The sequence below is a fragment of the Lissotriton vulgaris genome, chromosome 3_1, assembly GCF_964263255.1.
Source record: "Lissotriton vulgaris chromosome 3_1, aLisVul1.2, whole genome shotgun sequence".
In the NCBI taxonomy this organism is placed as follows: domain Eukaryota; kingdom Metazoa; phylum Chordata; class Amphibia; order Caudata; family Salamandridae; genus Lissotriton; species Lissotriton vulgaris.
Window position 1 is genome coordinate 1,026,833,639 of NC_141689.1, and position 22,726 is coordinate 1,026,856,364.

Consider the following 22,726-nt stretch of genomic DNA (forward strand, 5'->3'; position numbering starts at 1 on the left):
GCCTACATATAGCGCGTTTGCGTAGTCAAGCCTAGACATGACTAGCGCAACCAGGGCCAAAGTAAGGGCATCGATGGTGAGTAGGCGGGAGATTTTACGTATTTTCCTGAGCTGGAAATGGCTGGAGGAGACTACAGCGCTGATCTGGGGTGTCATAGATAGGTCGTTACTTATGACAACTCCCAGACTTTTTGCAGAGTTGACGGGACAGGGGGGGCTGCCAAGACTGACAGGCCAAAAAGAAGAGTTCCAGGGATTGGAGGGCCCCCCGACAAGAACCAGCTCAGTCTTGTCGGGGTTGAGTTTCAGGTGGTTTGTGCTCATCCAATCACTGATAGAGCAAAGGGTGTTTTGAAAAGTGAAGATCGATTGATCGCTGGAGTCAATGGTGAAAACCAGTTGGATGTCATCCGCGTAATTAAACGCGGAGACATTGAATCGGCGGAGGGAGCGGATAAGCGGGGCCAGGTATAAATTAAAAAGGAGAGGGGATAAAGAGGAGCCTTGCGGGACACCACAAGACAACTCGACTTGGGAAGCAGAGAACTGGGACAGCCTGACAGCTTGATGGCGATGGGTCAGGAAAGAGCGCACCCAGTCCAGAGCTGTGCCCTGGATGCCAGCCTCTCTGACACGGTCGACCAAAATGTCATGGTCGACCGTGTCAAAAGCGGCCGACAGGTCCAAGAGAACCAGGGCCTGATAGGTGTTAGAGTCGGCGCCCCTGCGTAGTTCGTCCATCACAGAGAGGATGACTGCTTCTGTGGAATGCGCAGGTCTAAACCCAGCCTGCTGGGGGTCCAAAACACCAGAGTCCTCTATAAAATAAGTGAGGGTTTGAGTAACGTGGGACTCCAGGACTTTGCTGAGGAAAGGGAGGAGGGAAATAGGGCGATAGTTGCTCATGGTGGACGGATCAGCCATAGGTTTTTTCAAAATGGCGACCACCTCTGCCCGTTTGAAGGAGGCCGGAACCACCCCCATAGTTAAAGAGTTGTTTAAAAGAGCTAAAGGGGGGTCCGGACAGAAAGTAAAAGCTTCTCGCAGGGCAGAGGGGGGGCAACAATCGCTGGGGGAGCCAGAAGAGACTTTGAGCAGTGCAAGTGGGACAAGTTTGTAAGCATCAGTTTGAGGCTCATAAACTCTTCTCCATGCATTCTAAAATGAAGCCCAACTCAGTATCACTTGCAACAGACTCCAATTACAATAGTGTTAGATAAATCAATGGGATTAGAAGCGATCTTGGGGAAAGCAGTTCATGCTCAGAAATGAGTGACACATTGTGCTGAAACAATCGAAACTGTTTGCTCGTGAATTTGTTTCTCTTTTTATCTTGCATTTCGTTATTACGATACAAAATGTTGAGCAAATTTGTATCCCTTTTGAGTTTCTACAGGCCACTGACACATGGAGCTAGCCGTGAATCCTTTTAGTGTATTTTAGTTGTTACAAGTTTGTTGACACTTCACTGACTCATTCATTCATAATCACTTTATTTCGCCAGTACAAAAAAAACGGCTATTACTACTATGTACAATGAGATTAAAAATACCAATTATAAAATTGAATAGAAATCTATTTAAGAATAAAAAATAGTGTCACTTAGAACTTCATAATGAGGTGCACATGTATTTAAAATCAAACAATGAGACACATAAAGGATGCTAACATCTTGCTCGTATTATCACACGTCACAGATTCTGTTTCCTCCTTTTTAAGGTGAACTGAAGAAAAGAGGCCAGACAATAGCAAGTAAAAGGATTAGCTAATAGCTTTAAAAAGTGTAAGTGTGGGCGACATTGTCTCAATCTAAGAAGACTGCACATTAGAGGAGAAATAAACATCTTCCTTTCCTCCTTACATCCATAGAATGTGTGTTAGATGGATATCCCAGCATGAGGGGAATGTAACTCGACCTGAACCTTGTTAAAAGGTGTCTATGTTTGGGATACGTTAAATACATGTGGTCAGTTGGGGTTATTCTTGGTGCTGAGAGGTATAACCCTAGACTTAGTACCATTGGACTCCCATCTCACTCTCTTCTGCTTTACCAGCAGTAGTTCCTTCAATTCTGACCTTTAGACGGACGTGCATGTGGTCGGATCATCAAATAATTTGGCCTGACTGACAGTATAACGACTATTCTAAACAAATTGAAGCCACTTTACTTTGGATAAGCCATCAAACTTTAGGGAATCACTCAAGATCTCTTGTGTGAGCTTCAGCTGTTTCCTTCGCCACACTGAATGCCACAAATGGTGTGGAGCGGAATGAATCTGGTCCGGAATAAAGAGAACATCCAATTTGAGGTGACAATTCTGGAGGTACAAGTTTTAGGAACACCAACCAAACGCTTCCAAAAGCGATCCTCAATTTGTTGCAAGACAGCTATACTAGAGGCTCCCCACACAGCAGCCCCATACGTAGCAACGGATGTCGTTTTTGCTTCATATATCTTTTTAACTATGTCAATTGGTTTGGACCCAAGCCTTTTTATAAACCTTAATAGAGCCACTATGATTTTATCCATCAATATTCTTCTGATTGTCCGGTTTACGTTCTCAGGAGCGAGCAGTGAGGATGCCTGCCGAGAGCTCCGAGAGCGCCATGGGCGGCTTCAATCAGGCCGCAGCCCCCACTTGGCTCCATCCCTCGGCTCGCAGTGTGGCGTGGCAATGAGAGCTCTGAGAGCACCGCGGGTGGCTTCAATCAGCTCGGTGCAGCCCCGCGCTTGGCTTCATCCCTCAGCTGCTAGCCTGTCCCGCCCTGAGGTTGCCCGGTTTCAAACCAGGCTTCAGCTCCGGTCCAGCAAATATTGTATTGTAGTGGGGACTGAAGCTGTCTGCAGTCCTAAACCATGCCCTACATCCTACATCCTGCATCCTGCACTGGCAGCAGGTGGCTAGGGCAGGAGAGAACCGAAAAAGTGGAGGAGTGGAGCAGAGCTGAGAGGGCTTGCTGTTCTCCCAGCAACGTTGTGCGGCTGAGCTGTGGTCTACCTCTCCTCTCTGGCCCATGTGGCTGTCGTGGATGCCGGACTTCCTGCTTCTGAGCCACATGAGACATTGGGAGAGCTGTGTGAGGAGAGGCACTGGAGGGGAGCGGAGGTCCTAAGGTTCTTTGAAAGTTCCTTCTCCTTTCCTTGGCAATAAAGAAACCACTGCAGGCCAACCCAGCAAACAGCACACTGGCAGAGGGGCAGGCCAAACTTCTGCAGCTTCCTTGGTTCTTCTCCTTGCCTAAAGGTTTGTCTTGTTCCCAGAAGTGATCTGAAGTTCTTGGGTCTAGGTCCCAATATTTATACTACTTTTCTCTTTGTTCTCTGAAGGCAGAGGGGCCTTTGCCCAGTCCAAACCAGTTCTGGAGCACCCTGTTGACATGACTCCTTCTTTCCTTTCACAGTGCAGGGCAGAAACATCAGCCGCACCCCAGGAGGTGGAGCCAGCATTGTGGAGGGAAGGCACAGCCCTATTCAGGTCCCAGGTGCAACTCTTCTCCCCCATCTAGATGCAGATCTCTCTATTCACCACTGGGGAGACTCATTCTGTCTCCTGGAATCCCCCAGCCCTGTCACTCAAGCTCCAGACAAGGTATGCACAACCTAGCAGAGGCAGGCTTGGATAGTTAGACAAGAAAATACTTACTTTCTAAAGTGGTATTTTCAAACACAGAATGTTAAAACCAACTTTACTAAAGGGCATATGTATCAAGCCCTTTTCCCATTCGCAAATGCGAACAGGAAAAGGCCATTTGGGATGTATCCTCCCAAAAGTGTATCGCAAATTAGAGAATCAGAAAATTTGCGATTCTCTATTTTGCGATTACATTTAAGGAATCGCAAATTGCGATTCCTCAAATGAAATGTATGAAGCACCTAAGTTGTACGAATTTGGCATAAGAAATCGCAAATTACCAACAACTGACAATTGGTGGTAATTTGCGAATTCTTTGAAAAAAGCACTTTTTTGCTTTTTTCAAAGTGGCATGTGCCACACATGCATGTCATTAGGGCATGTATGTGCACCCCATATGCACACATACATACTTCAGGGGTGCAACGGGGTGTCTTTTGGACACCCTGGCACCCTTGAAATTGCATTCTCAATTTGCGATTCTCAAATTGCCAATCGCAAATTGAGAATGTCTTCCCATTCATTCCTATGGGCCTGCTAGACCATAGGAATGAATGGGAAGGTATTCTTTAATTGCAATTTGCAATTTGCTAATTGCAATTAAGGAATGCCAAGAAATCACAAAATATTTGCGAATTATTTATTACATACCGTTTTGCGATTCACCAATAGCGATTCTCTAAAAATAGCTTTTTGAGAATCGCAATGACTGTATTTGATACATATACCCCTTTAAGATGTATTTTATCATTCTGAGTTCAGGCATACTAAATTCGAATTTCTACCATGTTCACTGAGTCAGTTAGGATTATAAGATGTAATAATCTAACTGCCCATTCTGGCCTATGGAGAACAGGTAGCCTTGCAATAGTGAAAAACGAAAATGGCTGTAATTCACTATTAGGACATGCCACATAAACCAGGGCGTGTCCTACCTTATACTTACAATGCACCCTGCCCTTGGGCCTACCATAGGGGTGTCTGAAATTAAGAAAAGGGAAGGTTTAGGGACTGGCAAGTGGGTGCACTTGCCCAGTCGACATGGCAGTACTAGACTGCACATAGGCCCTGCAATGGCAGGCCTGAGACACATTTTACAAGCTGCTTCTGTGGGTGGCACAACCAGTGCTGCAAGCCCACCAGTAGCATTTGATTTACAAGCCCTAGGCACACATGGTGCACTGTACTAGGGTCCGACAAGTAAATCAAATAACCCAATCATGGAGTCACTAATCATTACATCAATTTAACATAGGGAGCACTTGCACTGGGGCACTAAATAGCAGTGGCACAGTGCCCAAAGCAAATACTCAGCAGAACATATCAAAAACAGAGGAGGCAATCCGACAATATGGGAGGGAGACTCACGCCAATGATGTCAGGTCTAACACGTGTCTCCTCCAGCTGAAATGTGGGGAGAACTACCCTTCCCCTTGGGAGTTCTCTTCACTAAGGTGGAAAAATCTGGACAGACCATCAGCGTTGGCGTGTTCTGTACCAGGGAGGTGTTCCACCGTAAAGTTCATAACCTATAGGGAAATGAACCACCTCAACAACTTTGGGTTCTCACCCCTCATCTGCATTAACCATCTTAGGGGCCTGTGGTCGGTCTGAACCAGGAAGTGAGTCCCAAACAAGTAGGGTCTCAACGTCTTCAGTGCCCAGACCACAGCAAATGCCTCACGCTCAATTGCTCTCCACCTTTGCTCCTGTGGAAGTAACCTCTTACTGATGAAGGCTACGGGTTGGTCTAGGCCCTCTTCATTATTCTGTGATAGAACAGACCCCACACCATGCTCTAATGCGTCTGTTCAAAGAAATAATTCTTTTGAGAAGTTGGGCGCCTGAAGCACAGGTGCTATGCAGATGGCAGTCTTCAGGGCGTCAAAAGCCTTCTGACAGGTGTCAGTCCAGTTCACTTTCTTGGGCTACTTCCTGGAAGTCAGCTCAGTCAAGGGTGCAACAATGTTGCCATACCCCATGATAAACCTCCCCCATGATAAACCTCCTGTAGTACCCCATGAGTCCTAAAAAGTCTCTCACCATGCCAGGATGGTATCAATCTTGGGGTGTAGGGGTGCCACCTGGCTGCTCCCTACCTGGTGACCCAAGTACACCACTGAACCCTGCCTGATCTGGCACTTACTCGCGTTGATCGTGAGGCCTGCCTTTCGCAGTGCCATCAACACTTCCCAGAGGTGGTGCAGATGTTCTTCCCAACTGGCGCTGAACACTGCAATGTCATCCAGCTACGTGGCACTGAAATCCTCCAGTCCAGCCAACACCTGGTTGATTAACCTCTGAAAGGTGGCAGGGGCATTCTTCATCCCAAAAGGCATCACCCGGAATTGGTAGTGCCTATCTGGTGTGGAGAATGCTGACCTCTCTTTGACCCCATCAGGCAAGGCGATCTGCCAGTACCCAGACGTCAAATCAAACGTGCTGCGATACCGTGCAGCCCCTAACCGTTCAATGAGCTCATCAGCTCTGGGGATGAAGTGCGCATCAGTCCTGGTGATTGAATTGAGTCCTCGGTATTCCACACAGAACTGGAGTTCGGGTGTGGCACCAGGCACGGCAGCCTTTGGGACCAAGACCACTGGGCTGGCCCAAGGACTGTTTGAGGTCTCAATCACCTCTAAAGCAAACATCTTCCTCCTTGATGTAAGCTCTGACCTTGTCAGTCACTCTGTAAGCCTTGTGCTTCTATGAGGATTGTCCCCAGTGTCCACATCATGGACGCACCACTCAGGGACACCAGGAACCAAGGAAAACAAATCAGAGAATTGTCCCAACAGTTGGCGACAATCTTGCTGCTGATTAGGGGTCAGTGTGGCAGAGGCTGACACCATACACTGACCCATCTTGCTCTGTTGCAGACAGGAGGTCAGGAAGAGGCTCGGTCTCCTCCTCCATTCAATCATCTGTCGCTAGGAGCATGCCCTCTTCAGAACTCTCTAAGTGGGGCTTCAGGCGGTTAACATGTAGGACCTGCATAGGGTTCCTTGGAGACCGCAAGTTCACCAGGTAGGTGACATCACTCTTGCCCCCCACCACCGCAAATGGACCTGTCCTGGAACGCACAAGGCTCTACAGGGGCCATGACCCAAACTTTCTGTCCAGGCTGAAGCTCAAACAGATGGGCAGTCTGATCGTACCACTGCTTCATCTCTTCCTGGCTGGCTTCCAGATTCGCCTGAGCGAGATCTCTGAATCCCTGAGTCTGGTTCCTGAAGGCCAGCATGTAACTGTATACATCCTGGGGAGGTTTCCTGGGAGATTACTCCCAGCCTTCCTTGACCAGACTCAAAGGTCCTCTTACCAGGTGTCCATACAGCAGTTCACAGGGACTGAACCCTAGGGACTTTTGTGGCACCTCACGGTAAGCAAACAGAAGGCATGGCAAGAGGACGTCCCACTTATGACTCATCGGTTCCTCAAGACCTATGATCATGTCTTTAAGGGTACGGTTGAAACTCTCAACCAGCCCATTACCTTGGGGGTGATAAGGAGTGGTGAATTTATAGGTAAAACCACACTCCTTCCACAGAGACTTCATATAACTGGAAATGAAGTTTGTACCTCGGTCAGACATCACCTCTCTGGGGAACCCCACACGAGAGAAAATCCCCATCAGTGCACGTCCCACCACGGGGTCCGTCACTGTCATCAGCGGGATGGTTTCCGGGTAGCTGGTAGCATGGTCCACCAAGACCAGGATAAACCTGTTGCCCATGGCTGTCTTGGGGTCCAGTGGCCCAACAATGTCAATGCCCAATCGTTGAAAGGGGGTACTGACTACAGGGAAAGGTTGGAGGGGAGCCTTGTGCTTCCTTCCACTTTTCCCACTTGCCTGGCAAGTTTGACAAGTTCTACAATGGGTATCTGAACTCTTCCGCATCTGGGGCCAATAAACATGGAAGACAAGCTGTTCAAAGGTCTTGTTCTGCCCCAGATGTCCAGCTAAAGGTACGTCATGAGCCAACCCCAGTAGGAAGGCTCTGAAGCGCTGGCATACCACCAGCACACAGGCTGACCCAGGCTCAGCAACCTTAGGCTCGCTATACAGGAGGTCGTTCTCCCAGTAGATCCAATGTGATCCTGACTGATCACCTGATGCCTGGTTTGTGGCCTGTTGCCGCAAACCCACAAGAGAAGGGCACTTCTTCTGCTCTGCACAAAATTGCTCCCTGGAGGGCCCCCCTTCTTGCTGCCAATGGATCATTTCAGGTAGGTTCCCCAGTTCAGAAACTTGCTCCCTGTAGGTTCCAGGGAATCCCCCTTGAGGTCTGCCTTCTCCTGGACCGTGGGAACAATGAGGGATGGTTTCCCACACCCCCTACCTCTTCTCTTTAAGGCATGTTCTTGGGCCATACTTTCAGTCTTCAGGATCTCTTGAACACCCTTGGCTGCCATAGACCGAGTGGTCACACACGCCTACTCAGGCAGATCCAACATCTCTAAATGAGCCTTCTTCTCCACCTTAGCCCAAGGGGAGCTTTTCAAATCATTGCCCAACAGACAGTCAACAGGCATGGCAGGCCTCACAGCTACTTGAAAAGTACCAGAGACCCCACCCCCACTTAAAGGGAACCTGAGTAAGGGTGGGCGTAAAATCCGTTTCGCTGGCGAATTTGCGGATTTTCCGCGATTTCGCGATCCGCGAATCTCGCGAAATCACGGTAAAATCCGCGAATCAGCGGGGACGAATTTTCAGCCAAGCAAGGGTTACAGCAGCAGGTGCAAAAGTTGAACCTAATTTCTTTGTAACCTTTTACAAAAGGGTTACAAACAAATTAATTTCAACTTGGACACCTGCAGCTAATTGCTTCCTGGCGCCTCGTTGCCTACTTGCAACTATTCTCTGACCCTGCTCTGACCCTTGAAGCAGGGTCAGAGAATAGTTACATGTAGGCAACGAGGCACCTGTCCAAGGAATTAAACCTCATCAGGAAGCACTTACAGATATAAAAAAAACAGGAAGAAGGGAGAGGATAGCAAATACACCCATTTTGAGTTGTCAGGAGGGGTTAAACTAAAAGAGACCTTTACAGCACAATTTTCATATGCATTTTGCTAAAAATAAAAAGCTGTATGTTCTGTAGGGGCAACTCAGGAATCTGGCCCTTCAGAGATCCGGCCTCTCTTTCTTTCTCTGCTTCTCTCTCTCCCTCTCTCTTTCTCTCTCTTTCTCTCTCTTTCTATCTATCTATCTATCTCTCTCTCCCTCTCCCATAAACGACTTCATGGGTAACTTCGCTATGCAAGCGGCTCGCGAAGACGCAAAAAGCCCCACGAACACGCAAAAAACCCCGCGAACACGCAAAAAACCCCGCGAACACGCAAAAAACAAAAATCCGCAAATTCGCACAAATTCGCGAATTTTGCGGATCGCGAATTCGCAAATCCGCAAATTCGCGGATCGCGAATTCTCAAAATTCGCCCATGCTTAAACCTGAGCCACCTTGCAAAGGCTCTCTGTGTTGTCAGCGGCAACAACTGGGAAGAATGTATTGGGAACCACCTTCTCTTCAGATACCAAGTGACACTTGACAGCTGTCACACTGGCTCTGGTGTCTCTAAGAGCCTCCACTCTATGGCCATATATGGTCACCCACTGCCTGTACTTTTAAGTGTTATCAGGCAGCTGAATTTTTGGACCATCTCAAAGGGCCATATGTATCAAGCCTTTTGCGATTCGTTAAGGCCAAAATTCTGCGAATTTCGGCCTTAGCGAATCGCAAAGGGCCTTTTTACCGATTTTGAAATGTAAGAAACATTAGCAAAATAAGGAATCGCTAAAAATTGCGATTCCTTATTTTGCTTAAGCATTTAAGGAATCGCAATTTTGCGATTCCTTAGATGCTATGTATGAAGCTTTGTAGACTTGCGATTTCAGGTTTAGAAATCGCAAATTACCACCAACTTGTAGTTGGTGGTAATTTGCGATTTCTTGTAAATATGCACAATTGTGCATTTGTGAGGGTGGCATATGACGCACATACATGTCCATTGGGCATGTATGTGCGCCATATGCACAGACATGTAATTTACAGGGGTGCAGCAGGGTGTCCTTGAGACACCCCTGCACCCTTTCAATAATTCTCAAATTGCGATTAGCAAATTTCGAATTTGCAATTTGAGAATTATTTCGCAATCATTCCTATGGGCCTCCTGGCCCATAGGAATGCATTGGAAATTATTCCTTAATTGAGAATTGGCAAAATGTGAATTCGCAATTAAGGAATCGCAAAAAAAAGTGATTTTCTTCATACATACCATTTTGCGATTCCTAAATAGCGATTCCTTAAAAATCGCTATTTAGGAATTGCAAAACGGAACTATGATACATATGGCCCAAAGTCTCCTAATGAGACAAGGGATATTTCTGCAGGATTCCACCCACCTTGGGCACCCATCTCCTCCCCATCCAGGGCTACACTGGCCATCTGATCGGGTGGTGCACGGGGTGACACATATTGACCCTTTTGGGGACACTGGGGATCATACCAATGGTGTCCCACCTGCTTACACTGAAAGCAGGTATCAGGCCCCCTATAAACAGGTTTACTTGGCAGGGTTTCGGACTTCTTCTCGGGGGAGACTGGGAACCCCTCCCTTGGTTCCCTTGGGAATTACTGTGGGGCCCTTTCTGGAACTCCCTCTGTTTACCCTTGTTCCCCCCCACTCTTCTGCTAGGGACCCAGCCCACCTTTGTAGGAGTCTCCCACCTGACCCTTGTGGACCCTGGTACTGACCCAGCGGTCTTCCTCCTCAGCAAGCTTCCTAGGGTTAGTCAACTTGCTATCAATATGGTGCTGGCGTAGCTCTGGAAAACAATTAGTAGACAAGTGCTCCCTTGCATTCAAATCATAGAGCACTTCAAAAGTATCCACTTAGCTACCTTCACCCAACCATCCATAGTTCTGCAAAAGAAAGATACATATTCTACCCAAATGGTTCTCTCCAGCTTCCTACAATTCCTGAACCTCTGTCTATAGAGTTCTGGGGTCAAGCCATACCTTGTCATCAGTGCTTCCTTCATGTGGGCATAAGACATCCTATTCTCACTGGGTAGGTCTAACAAAGTATTCCTCCCCTCACTCACAAAGCGGCCCCACAACCCCGCTCCCCAATCCTTCTCAGGGACCCGGTGGGCCAACATTGCTATTTCATAGGCTGCAAACCACTGCCCAATGTCTTCATGCTTATTGAAATCTTTGATGACATCCATGGGGATATATACCCTGCCTTCTGAAGGCACAGATGGTGCGCTGCCACCAGAGGGATTGATCTCTAAGCCATTTGCCTTGATCTCTAACTCCCTCAATATCCTCTCATGTTCCATTCTCATTCTCTCTCTCTCCAAGGACAATCTGTTATTCTCTGCTTCCCTCTGACCCTCCAACCTAAGCTTAGCCATCTCCAGCTTGTGTGCCCTACTCTCTGGGGGACAGGTCTTTGGAAGAGATACTATTGCCAGGTGGGGACGGTACTCCTCCCCTGGCTGGAAACACTGGCCTATCCAGTTGCCCATCTGCATCCCCAGCTGGCTCCACCACAAGATCAGGGGCATTTCTTGCTTCTACCCAGGCCCTCAGCTCCTTTTGGTAGTCATCCTTTTTGGAAATGCCTGGTGTAGCAACTTTCAATTTCTTGCAGAGATGCTTGAGCTGTTTCAAAGTGTAGGTTTCCAACCTCTCTTCCTCAAAATCAAGATCCATAGATGCAACAGATGCTGGTCTACTCATGGTAGTAAGAATTGGGAGTTTTCAGGACAAAATAACTGTCTAAGGAAAAATAAAATCTACCAAAAAAAAGTATGTGGTCGCGTTTGGTCTGCACTCACTAGTAGTGTACACCAATTACTGTTTATGAGTCAGAAATGCAGGTCCAAATCCTCACTGCTGACCACCAATGTTAGAACTGGGGGTCTCTAGTTGGGAATGGTATACAACTTTGTCCAAATAGGGACCCTTGGTTCTAAGTCAGGATAAAGGGATTGCACTCCTAAATAACTCCTGCTCACCCCCTTGGTAGCTTGGCACGAGCAGACAGGCTTATCTCAGAGGCACTGTGTTAAGCATTTGTGAATACACACGGTAATACAGTGAAAACACAAGAAAAACATTCGATATATGCCATGAAGTTGGTGGACACGACGACCCGTGACTACCTTTGACTTAGGTACCATTGAGGTGGAGATGCTAGCTATACATTTGGCGTTACACTGAGAAACGTATGACATTGAGGCCATTAAGAAATACGTACGACCAATAGATATAAAAATAAGCCATTGAGACGGACGCTTGAATTTTGAATTTTTACTGATCTGGTGACGTGTTTAGTAGGTCACACCTCGACATTTGGGGTAGCCCTCCCTATATTTGATAGGCTTATAAACTGTACACTATAGCGGGATCAAATCACTGAACTTCATGTTTTTGACTAGAGATAGCTGCCTTTTACCTGAAGTCCCCTGGGCAAGTGTGGTTGTGTAAATCTGGAAGAGGTCCTGAGGAAGGTGGCCTTGCACCACCGAAACGCGCGTCGACCAAGTGCGGAATCTCATACTGTGGTCTGAGATTTGTCTATGGGCAGACATTTTTCTGCTAATTAGATCTAGTCCCTTTACAGATTTCTGTTTGAATGAATGTAGTGAGGATATGATTGTGTGAGAATGACTAATGAAGAGGGTTGCTATCCAGGGGTTATAGTTGCTTCATGACATGTTTTTTGCTTTGTATATTGGCTTTTATTATGTGTATATTTGATTTTTAAAAATGACTTCTTTTGTATGAATTAGTAATGAAATTTCATGTTTCAAATTTATGAATTGCTTATGAACTTGGATATAAAGTAATACAAACCTTTATGAGGGAAAAAAAGAAAACAAGAAATACATTTTATATGAAAATAAATAAAAGAGAATATCTTGTGAAAAAAAATACTTTTATAAAAAGGATGAAGGAATATTGTGTGTTTGTCACCCATGTATGTTAAAAAGTATATCAGAATTATATCTTTATTAATTTACTATGGTCAATGAGGGAAATGTGTTTTTCTTGTGTTTCTTCATTCCCCTCTTTCCCTGACCTGCTTTAGTCTCGAGGGGGTCCCATCAATTTTGCTAAATACAGTGAAAACACTGCAGATGGACACCACACAAGTTTTTATAAAAATAAGTATTCTTTATATAGACTTAACACAAGACCACAAATGACAAAAATCCACAATACAGTACTTAAGATTGACTTAAAGATGGTAGATGTTGCGTAGTTCAAGTTGGTGACAAATGCGACACAGTGCTCACAAAAGTACCTGGGTGTGTAACGCAAAACAAACAAAAGGCTCGCAGAGTGGGAGATGTGTTGGTTCCGTGCTTCGGGGGAGATGATGCGTCGCACCTCAATGCTTGCGCAGAGTAGGGGATGCGTCTTGATCCTTACCGGACCGGAGGTGATGCATAGATTCTTGTTCTGCGGCCTGGTTGCGATGCGCAAGATGGCGACTCGATGCGATGCGTCAACCCTGGTGTGATGCGATAAGATTGTGCCCTTGATGCGATGATGCGTACACGCCCTGGCAGCCTTACGACGACTCTCTACTTTGAAGCAGCGACAGGCCCTGCGACGACTACAGCTGCGGCGGCGACACGCTTCTTCTCGTTGCAGCGCGCTTCCAGCTCCCTTCAGGCTTCTGCAGATAGAATTCCCAGCAAGGAAATTCAGAGGGGAGCTGGTGGTGAAGTATTTTGTCCCTCAGACTTCAGCAGGAGGCAAGCACAAGTTCAAGCCCTTGGAGAAATATTCTGTAAGATGATGAAAGTGCTTTGAAAGTTCATTCTCCTTTCCTTGGCAATAAGGAAACCACTGTAGGCCAACCCAGCAAACAGCACACTGGCAGAGGGGTAGTCCAAATTCCTGCAGCTGAGAAGGAGAGAATGGTTTTTAGAGGTCAATCTAGCAATGGGCGCACTGCCTGTATGGAAGCACTAATGGACAGTGATTTGTGGTGCAACTGGGTGAGCGGAAAACCATGTAACCACTCAATGGTTGCGTCAGCAAGCTGGCAAAACCTCACAATTCCCACATAGACGTACCCTATGTACACACACACAATATTTTTGTACACGTAGGTGGTAGTACATAAACTTCATAGCAATGCAAACATGCAGAGAAACTGTTTCTCTGCATGTTTGCATTGCTATGAATTTTATGTACTACCACCTACGTGTACAAAAATATTGTGTGTGTGCATAGGGTACGTCTATGTGCAAATTCCTGCAGCTTCTTGAGTTCTTCTCCTTGGCAAAAGATTTGTCTTGTTCCCAGAAGTGATCTGAAGTTCTTGGGTCTGGGTCCCAATATTTATACTACTTTTTGTTTTGTTCTTTGAAGGCAGAGGGGCCTTTGCCCAGTCCAAACCAGTTCTGGAGCACTCTGTTGACATGCCTCCTTCTTTCCTTTCACAGTGCAGGGCAGAAACATCAGACGGCCCACAGGAGGTGGAGCCAGCATTGTGGAGGTAAAGCACAGCCCTGGAGCACTTTGTTGACATGATTCCTTCTCTTCTTTCACAGTGCAGGGCAGAGACATCAGCCGCACCCCAGGACGTGGAGCCAGCATTGTGGAGGGAAGGCATAGCCCTATTCAGGTCGCAGGTGCAACTCCTCCCTCCCATCTAGATGCAGATCTCTCTATTCGCCACTGGGCTGGCTCATTCTGTCTCCTGGAATCCCCAAGCCCTTTCACTCAAACTCCAGACAAGGAATACACAACCTAGTAGAGAGGCAGGCTTGGATAGTTAGACAAGAAAATACCTATGTTCTAAAAGTGGTATTTTCAAACACAGAATGTTAAAACCAACCTCACTAAAAGATGTATTTTATCATTCTGAGTTCAGGCATACTAAATTCGAATTTCTACCATGTTCACTGAGTCAGTTAGGATTATAAAATGTAATAATCTAACTGCCCATTATGGCCTACAGGTAGCCTTGCAATAGTGAAAAACAAAAATGGCTGTAATTCACTATTAGGACATGCCAGGGCATGTCCTACCTTATACTTACAATGCACCCTGCCCTTGGGCCTACCATAGGGGTGCCTGATATGAAGAAAAGGGAAGGTTTAGGGACAGACAAGTGGGTGCACTTGCCCAGTCGACATGGCAGTACTAGACTGCACATAGGCTCTGCAATGGCAGGCCTGAGACACACTTTACAAGCTGCTTCTGTGGGTGGCACAACCAGTGCTGCAATCCCACCTGCAGCATTTGATTTACAAGCCCTGGGCACACATAGTGCACTGTACTAGGGTCCCATGGAGTCACTAATCAATACATAAATTTAACATAGGGAGCACTTACACTGTGGCACTGAACAGCAGTGGCACATTGCTCAAAGCATATTACCAGCAAAACATATATCAAAAAAAGAGGAGGCAATCTGACAAAATGGGAGGGAGACTCACGCCAATGATGCCAGGTCTAACATAAACCTACTTCAACTAAGATGTTAGGGCCGACACTTTCATCTTACCGCATGGAAACTTGACACCATTGGCCACACACTCAGGGAAAATGGAGCAAGTGAAGGTGGCAATGCTATAAGAGGAGAAATAAGCAAGAGTGAAAGAGGAAGCCTGAGCTATTCACCGTAGAATTGTCTAGAGGCATTTGATTGAAAGAAGATCTACAAGTATGCAAAAACTATTAATGGTTCATTTGGATTAAAGAAAAAGGATCCTAGGCTGGAGTATAAGAGATAATATAATTGTCCTCTCCGCAAATAAATAAACATGATATTTTGCTCTCTAACCCCTGAAATCAGGACTCAATCAATACAGTTGTGTTTCATGTCCAGCAGTGGCGTAACATATGCCCCTGAAGCCCCCACAGTGTGGGGGGAAAGCTCCAAGTGGAGCCCTCAGCACAGTACCCTGGCATGAGAGCTCCTGAATAAGTCCGGAGGGGGGCCCCTCCATGTAATTTGCAGGGGGGCCCCATCAAGTTTGTTACGCCACTGAGAGTCTCAATGCTAGTAGAACAGTTTTGTGCTGCAGGTCAGGTCTGAGGTGAGCTGCACACTCTAAATCTTTTTGGGGCAATTTGCTAGCTATGGAATGTTTTTCTCTTGAAGATAATATATTAGCACCTTTCCTATAAAATGGCTGTTCGCTCATATCTGCACAATCTCCAGCCACTTTGCATAATAGCATATACGTGGTTCTCTTTGATCTTGTTTAACTTGAACCTGTTTCCGTTTAATTTTCTTAACAATGAAAGTATTGGCATATTTAGTTTCGGGCCATTGGGACCAACCGAGTAGGTTGAGAGGCGGCGAGTCTCGCGGTCTGTAATTCCGACAGCGAGTGAAGATCTGCTGATCCCTCTGAGCCCATGTAGCGGTTCATAAAACCTAGCACTATACAACGCCTGATGACTAACAGGAGTTGGATGGGTAAACCGTGAGTTATCCTGAGGACAGTACAAATTGTTATCTTACCTCACTTTTCATTTCCTAACGGTGTGGGCAGGCCTTAGCGTGCTTGGACCCCCGTAGGATTGTTTTGTTTTGTTTTAATTTGGTCCTGAAGAAAGCTGAGCTGACTTTAGCTTTTTACAGCAGAAACCTGTTGACCAGTCACTTATTGGTATCGCTGGACTAAAATCAAAACATCCAGTGATTATACCAATTTTAATGTGAAACAACTGGCCCCGAATAAAGTCTGTTGAGGCACGGTTGTGATCTTTTATCCACACACTTTTTGCACTGATCACCACTTTCACACACACCTGCTCCGCTGCACTTGCAGGCGTGGTAGCACACAGGAGGGGATAGTCAGCCCCCCCTGTGAACAAACCCAATGATGAAGCATGTCACCTCTAGGGTGAGTGAGGGTTCTTTTAGAAAATAATTAATTTTCCCCTTTTTTTCCTTCACATATGCATAGATTTATGTACCATCTGACCACTCACTTTTAGGATAGGTTGTCCACCTTGTTTACACAGAAGAATAGGGTTCTTCATGGTTATAGTGTCCGGGGCGCTCTTTTGTTGATTACAGTCAATTATATTGAGGGGTAGGAGAGTAGCCGTCTTTCCCTTTCTCTCTTGTTGTAGATTCATATTTAGTTTGTGCCATATCAGAGTCTATGGCTTTTCAGCAAATGTAAGTGAAAGCATTGCTATAAAATGCACTATAGAACAGGATTTATTTTTTTATTGTCTGATGCATCAACCCCACTCTTGAAACTTTCTTGGGGGAAACAAGCTCCCTAACTCTCTGCAAATCCGATCAGGCATTACACCTGAATTCAGTCTATGCAGGCAGCAGGAGGTGAAGTTGATTGAAGAGGATCATGTCAGTAGAAGAAAAGGGCGGAGCTTCCTGAGATCGATGTTCGTCCCCAGCACTTTTATTTAATACAAGTTCAGCGCGGGGTGTGTGAGGGGGCGCCAACAAAGATTCCCGCACAGGGCGCCAGCCGCGCCACCAACCTCAAAGCCAGCCCTGCACGTCAGCCATAAGCTGCGTCAGCCTCTAAACTGGCAGTTCAATCTTCTAACGTCTCTCACTCTTCCTCAACATTCTAAATGGAAATTTCCAGGAGTAGGAACAATAGGGTGAGATAAAATAAAGGAAGGTACCACACCTTTACTTTGTGATGTGACTGACTTACCAATCATTCGCATCAGATAATATGGATTCTCAGGAGGTCGCCATTAATTTTAATTAGGCCAGAAGCATTCTGCAAGCTGGGACAAGTGCAGAAACTGAGGCCTGAAAGTGACAGCAGACCACCATCTCTGCGCTCGTATTCCTAGCAGAAAAACTTTTGTTTAAAAACAAAAAATGAAACCAGTGTCCCTTAAAGTTCTGTGCCCCGAAAGTTGGCATGTCCCAGTTCCCAAAACGGAATCTGTCCCACTAAGACAGCTTACAACTTGTGAATCAGTTACCACCCCAACCAAGGGAACACGTCAATGGTTTTCAACAACCATTGAATCATCCCTAGGCAACTCAAAAGCGGAGAGCTCACTTCTCATTACAATTCAGAAAGGGTCGTAAAAGCACTTGAGTCGGAAAGAAGTAAAAACGTGTTTTACAATTGTAAAGGACCTAGAGTCCCTTTCAATCTGCAGGCAGGTCTGGAACAAGGAAACTGTTGTTTTTTTGTTGCTGCTGTTTGAATTTGTCCGAGTTAATCGCCCAGTGTATAATCATGTCTTATTTGTTGCTGTTGACGGTATTTCACTAAATGAAGAACTAAATGTCACAGTACAAAACATAACCCAAAAATATTCTCGTTTGTGAAATTCACAAAGGATAGACTAACCTTTCAAAATTCAAAGCAGCAACATAGCAAATGAATGTTTAAAATCCAAAACTTTTTTGAAAATACATGAAGGTATGAAATAGCTTCAACAAAGACTACGTTAATGACGTACATACGAGATGCAAGCTCAAGGGACGTCACTGCGCTGCGAAGCGCAACATCGACATGGCTAGACAGTGAAACATAAAAAATGAATAAAAAGGTATCCACTGCAGCACTTTAAATAAAGTATTGGAGCTTACCAAGTACACGCACGGTCTGTGATCCTGCCCCGTTAGTGATTCGCATTAGCAGTGGCGAAAAAGACAGTTACTGGAAATAAAAATAAAAAAACAGTGAGATCATCACTTTGAGATAATGCCAATATTCTTTTTTTTTCCTCAAAATTCTTGCCGTACTGCTTTTCAGATTAACAAATATGACTTTGCTGCACCACACCCATTCGTTCCGAGTACAATCCCCCAGTGGCGGCTGGAGGGTCCTGAAAGTGGTGTGGTACTGAACAAGCGAGCAAGCACTTCTGAAATGAACAGGGTGTTGCCTGCCTTTTTCTTTTTGCAAACTGTCCATTGAATTCTGTGTCCATTTAAACAATAGTTAAGTACATCAAAAAGGTCTGTTACAAAGCATGTCTCAATGCTGCCTTTAAAGAAAGATGTTAAAAAAGTCAGCTTTTGGCGACATGTAAATCAACAAAGCAGCAATTTAAACCTGCAATTCAGGAAACCAAAACCCCCATTATTAGCCTTTGATCCCGGTAGTTATCTTTTACATTTTGGGGCTTATTTACAAGAAACGGCCGTTTCTGTATAGATGCGTCAGCTTTCCTGCGCCTGCGTGCGAAACCCTTGAACAACCCTGGATTCGTGCTGCAAGGATTGACAGATGCGTCAGAAATTTTGACGCATCTGTCGGTACTTAAGTCACGCGTTCCTGGAGTCGTGTCGCAAGCATGAGGCAACTCCAGCAATGCATGGGGTAGCCTATTCCTATTACACTGTGTCACTCCTTAAGCCTGCTCTAAGCAGGCGTAGGGTTTTGATGCAGTGGCGTCCTAGAAGTGGCGCAGTGAAATCTTCCTGATTTCCCTGCATCACTTCTAGAAGGCATTCCTGTGTGGGAACGCCCACCCTGCATACATTATACCTGTATAATGTGGAGCAGCTCTTTACAACGTGACGCATCTCCCTACATGCGTCACGTTGTAAATGGGCTGCAACATAGCACATTGTTTACAGCACCGCTGCGTCATAAAAAGTGATGCAACGGCAGCGCAAAAGTGTCACTAGGGGCTTGTAAATATGCCCCATAGAATTTCGCAGAAAAAAGTAAAGATCCACTCACCAAGAATCTGGGTACTACAGAACGTTTTTAATTCATGCAATGGTGAAAGGAGGCCTCGGTACACTACCGCACTAATGGTGGCTCCATCCCACCCCCTGTTACCTCCAGAGGCAGTCAGAGGGAGGGTGGTAGGAGGGGCTGAGAAGAGCTGCTCCCCTTTAGCACACGACTGCCGAAGGCACGTGTTCGCCACTTCTTGAGGCTAGCCTTCAGCTGGGACTAGCTGCCAGATTTCTCCTCCAACACAACCCGTCAGCACCACCTACTCCCACATGCGCACTGTATGCCAGATCTGCCCCGGCCATTCACCTATAGCACCCTATCACAGACTCATGCAGAGCTGCTAAAACAGGCCATACCCACCACTCCTGACACTAATGCACCAGCTTGGACCTTGAGGACAAGTGAAACTTCGACCAGCACATGTGTAGTGTGTATTTATTTATTTGTTGATTAATTAAAATCATTACAAACAAGAATAGATAAAAGCAACTCACATAAACAAACATATACTATGCACAAAGTTATAATCATATTAAAATAATCATCTAAAATTGCATTAATACAGTCAATTCCATAATAATGTTTAAGCGTTTACACACTATTAAAATACAGGTATTAACTAGAGTACAATATATTAGCAGCAATCACTGTTATAGCAGCATTTAACTTAAAGTGACAGTGTTAGCAGTAGGAAATACTAGTATAATACATTTTTTGCTGTTTTCCATTTGCTAGCTATAGTAAAGTGCAATATGCATAACTATAGTAAATTAAACTAATAGACCCTTCAACTGGCATACATTTTGATTTAAACAATTCCTAAAATAGGTTTCATTTTTTTTTTTTTTTTTTTTAACTTTGGATCACAATAAACCGTTATTTACTTTTCTTCGTCTTTAAGTTTCTTCTCAACAATAATAATGAACTTAACAAAGTGGTAGGTAACTTTGATATTGGCCCCACTCAAACAGGTAATAATTGCTTGCCTGCATGTTCTAATTCCTAATTCATTAAAAATTGGTTTTAGGATCAACTTCCGATCCTCTGCCAAAGCTGGACATAAGGTTACGATGTGTGTTAGTGTTTCCTCCCTTTGACTACAAAGCCTGCAGATGCTAGATTCCCATTGATTTTCCCATTTTGGTATACCATCCTTTGTCGGATATCTTCCCAGCCTTAAATACATAAATTTATTCTTAAGCCTAGGTTTTAAATGATAAGACAAGTAAGATTGAGGTGACAGCCTACCGAAAGAGTTTGCAACTGTCCAGAAATGACTTCTTTTTCTTAATTCCTCCTTGTCCGCTATAGTCGTTAATAATGCGGCCATTTGATTCATCCCTTTTTTAAAAACGATCCTGCTCCTCAGTTCATCAGCCAAATTAGAGCAGTCAAATTTACTTATACATTCATTAAAATACAGCTGCCAATTTTTTGAATATTCCCCTTCTGAGATTTCAAGCCAGCATAACTTTGCCAGTGAGCCTTCCTCTGAACGGACTAATGTTAAAAGAGACTTCAAGAATGTAGATTGACGCGCCAGAGATTGTTTTTTCAAACCAAATTCCAGTCTTATGTTTGCTCGACTAATATATTTGGGGATTTTAAAAACACTTTTATATATTCTAATCTCTATATCATCGAGCACTTTGGCGTCTTTGCCCCTGAAGATGAATGAGCAATATTCCAAAGATGGCATTAATTTTGCTCGCATCACCTTTATCAGATGGTCGTAATTGGGGCATAATAGTTTGTCTCTTAATTTTCTAAAAGCAAATGCAAGTGAGCAACCCCTAGCTTCAAGACTATTAAAATGCTGTCTAAAAATCAAACCATCGTCAAACATGATTCCAAGGTATTTGTATAATTTCACATTTTCAATTATCATACCGTTAATATTCCACTCATTAATCCTAGGCTTCCCTTTTCCCATAGTCATTATCTTTGTCTTTTTTATATTAATTGTCAGACCATTTTGTGTAACATAACCATTAAAAGAGTTAATTAATCTTTTTAATCCTATTTCTGTTTGGCTCATTAAGATCGTATCGTCTGCATATTGCATATATTTGATTTCCTGGCCATGAATAGAAGGCGAATGCGAATTTATATTGTTAAAATGGGCTGGTAAATCAGCCATAAAAGATTAAAAAGGCAAGGAGCCAAGACACACCCCTGTTTTAGTCCCACATTTGTAGCTAAACGTTGGGTCATGTGTTTGCCATCGCCTATTTTGATTTGCACCCAGGTGTTGGAGTATAGCAATATAATCATTTTTAATAGAGACTCTGGAATACCCCAGTTCTGTAGCTTCCTCCAAAGTCTATTTCGTGGTACAGAATCAAAAGCGGCTTTTAAATCAATAAAACAAACATATAATCTTTGCTTCCTACTTTTGGCTCTCTCACCTAATAACGTTAATAAAATCAAATTTGTATGGGTTGATTCGCCCCTTCTAAACCCTGTTTGAAATTTAGGAATCAGCTCCTCCTGTGAGGCCCAAGTCTCTAACTCTTCCAGCAAGCAACTAGCAAATATTTTTGCCTCTACGTCAGTGAGTGTAATTAAACGGTAATTAGCCGGATTATCCTGCGGGCCACATTTGTAAATCGGCTGTATAATGCTCCCGTGCCAGGATAACGGAAGAAGACCTGATTTAAGAATCTCATTAAATAAAAGCATTAATAACTCAGGCCAATTACTCAATTCAGCCTTAAATATTGCATTTGGGATACCATTTGGACCCGGTGCTCCGTTGGATTTGATCCTTTTTATCGCCTTTTTTACTTTATTGAGCGACCAGGGTTTCGTATCCACTGTACAATGAGGAGGAGAGATGCCACCCCCACTCCCCCTATCTTTTACTTTATGCATGTCATCTAACCTATTATTACTATATTTATCATTATCTAAATATTCTGTATCCATTTTTTCATTAAAAAAGCTCACCCAACTCACTTCATCAACATTAGCACTGCTGCCTCTATTATTACCATTCTCAATATCATTAATGATACTCCAGAATAACCGAAGATCTTTGGATTTACATGCATGATGGACCTTTGCCCAAATTGATTCATAATAGGCTTGTTTTGCTATCCATATTTCCTTCTTGTATCTCTGTTTTAACTCTCTAATTTTACATGATATATTGAGAAGTGGTAGCCTGGTATTATTCCTGTAAAGTAATCTTATTTCTTTATTAAGTTTTCTTTTTTGTTCAAGTAAGTGGAAAGAATACCATCCTGGTCTCCGGGGATTTAGTGTTATACCCTTACAGGGCTCATCTCTAGCAAATTTAGCTACTAATTTATCACACAAATGAGACCAAAGCTCAACCATAGACTGCCCTTCAGCATAAGCAGAGTGCGTATCCTGAATTAAACAGCCAAGAACGCCCAGAATT

At 44.6% G+C, this 22,726-nt stretch overlaps 1 protein-coding gene across 2 annotated transcripts in view; it reads right to left on the bottom strand.

Moving 5' to 3' along the window:
- Positions 1 to 22,726, bottom strand: part of LOC147727331 (uncharacterized) — a 1,245,320-nt gene that overhangs the window by 910,420 nt on the left and 312,174 nt on the right. For both annotated transcript variants that reach the window (XM_086961416.1, XM_086961415.1), the window contains one exon: positions 18,216 to 18,285. The gene's annotated coding sequence lies outside the window, so the exon portion shown is untranslated. The remainder of the gene's footprint in view (positions 1 to 18,215; positions 18,286 to 22,726) is intronic.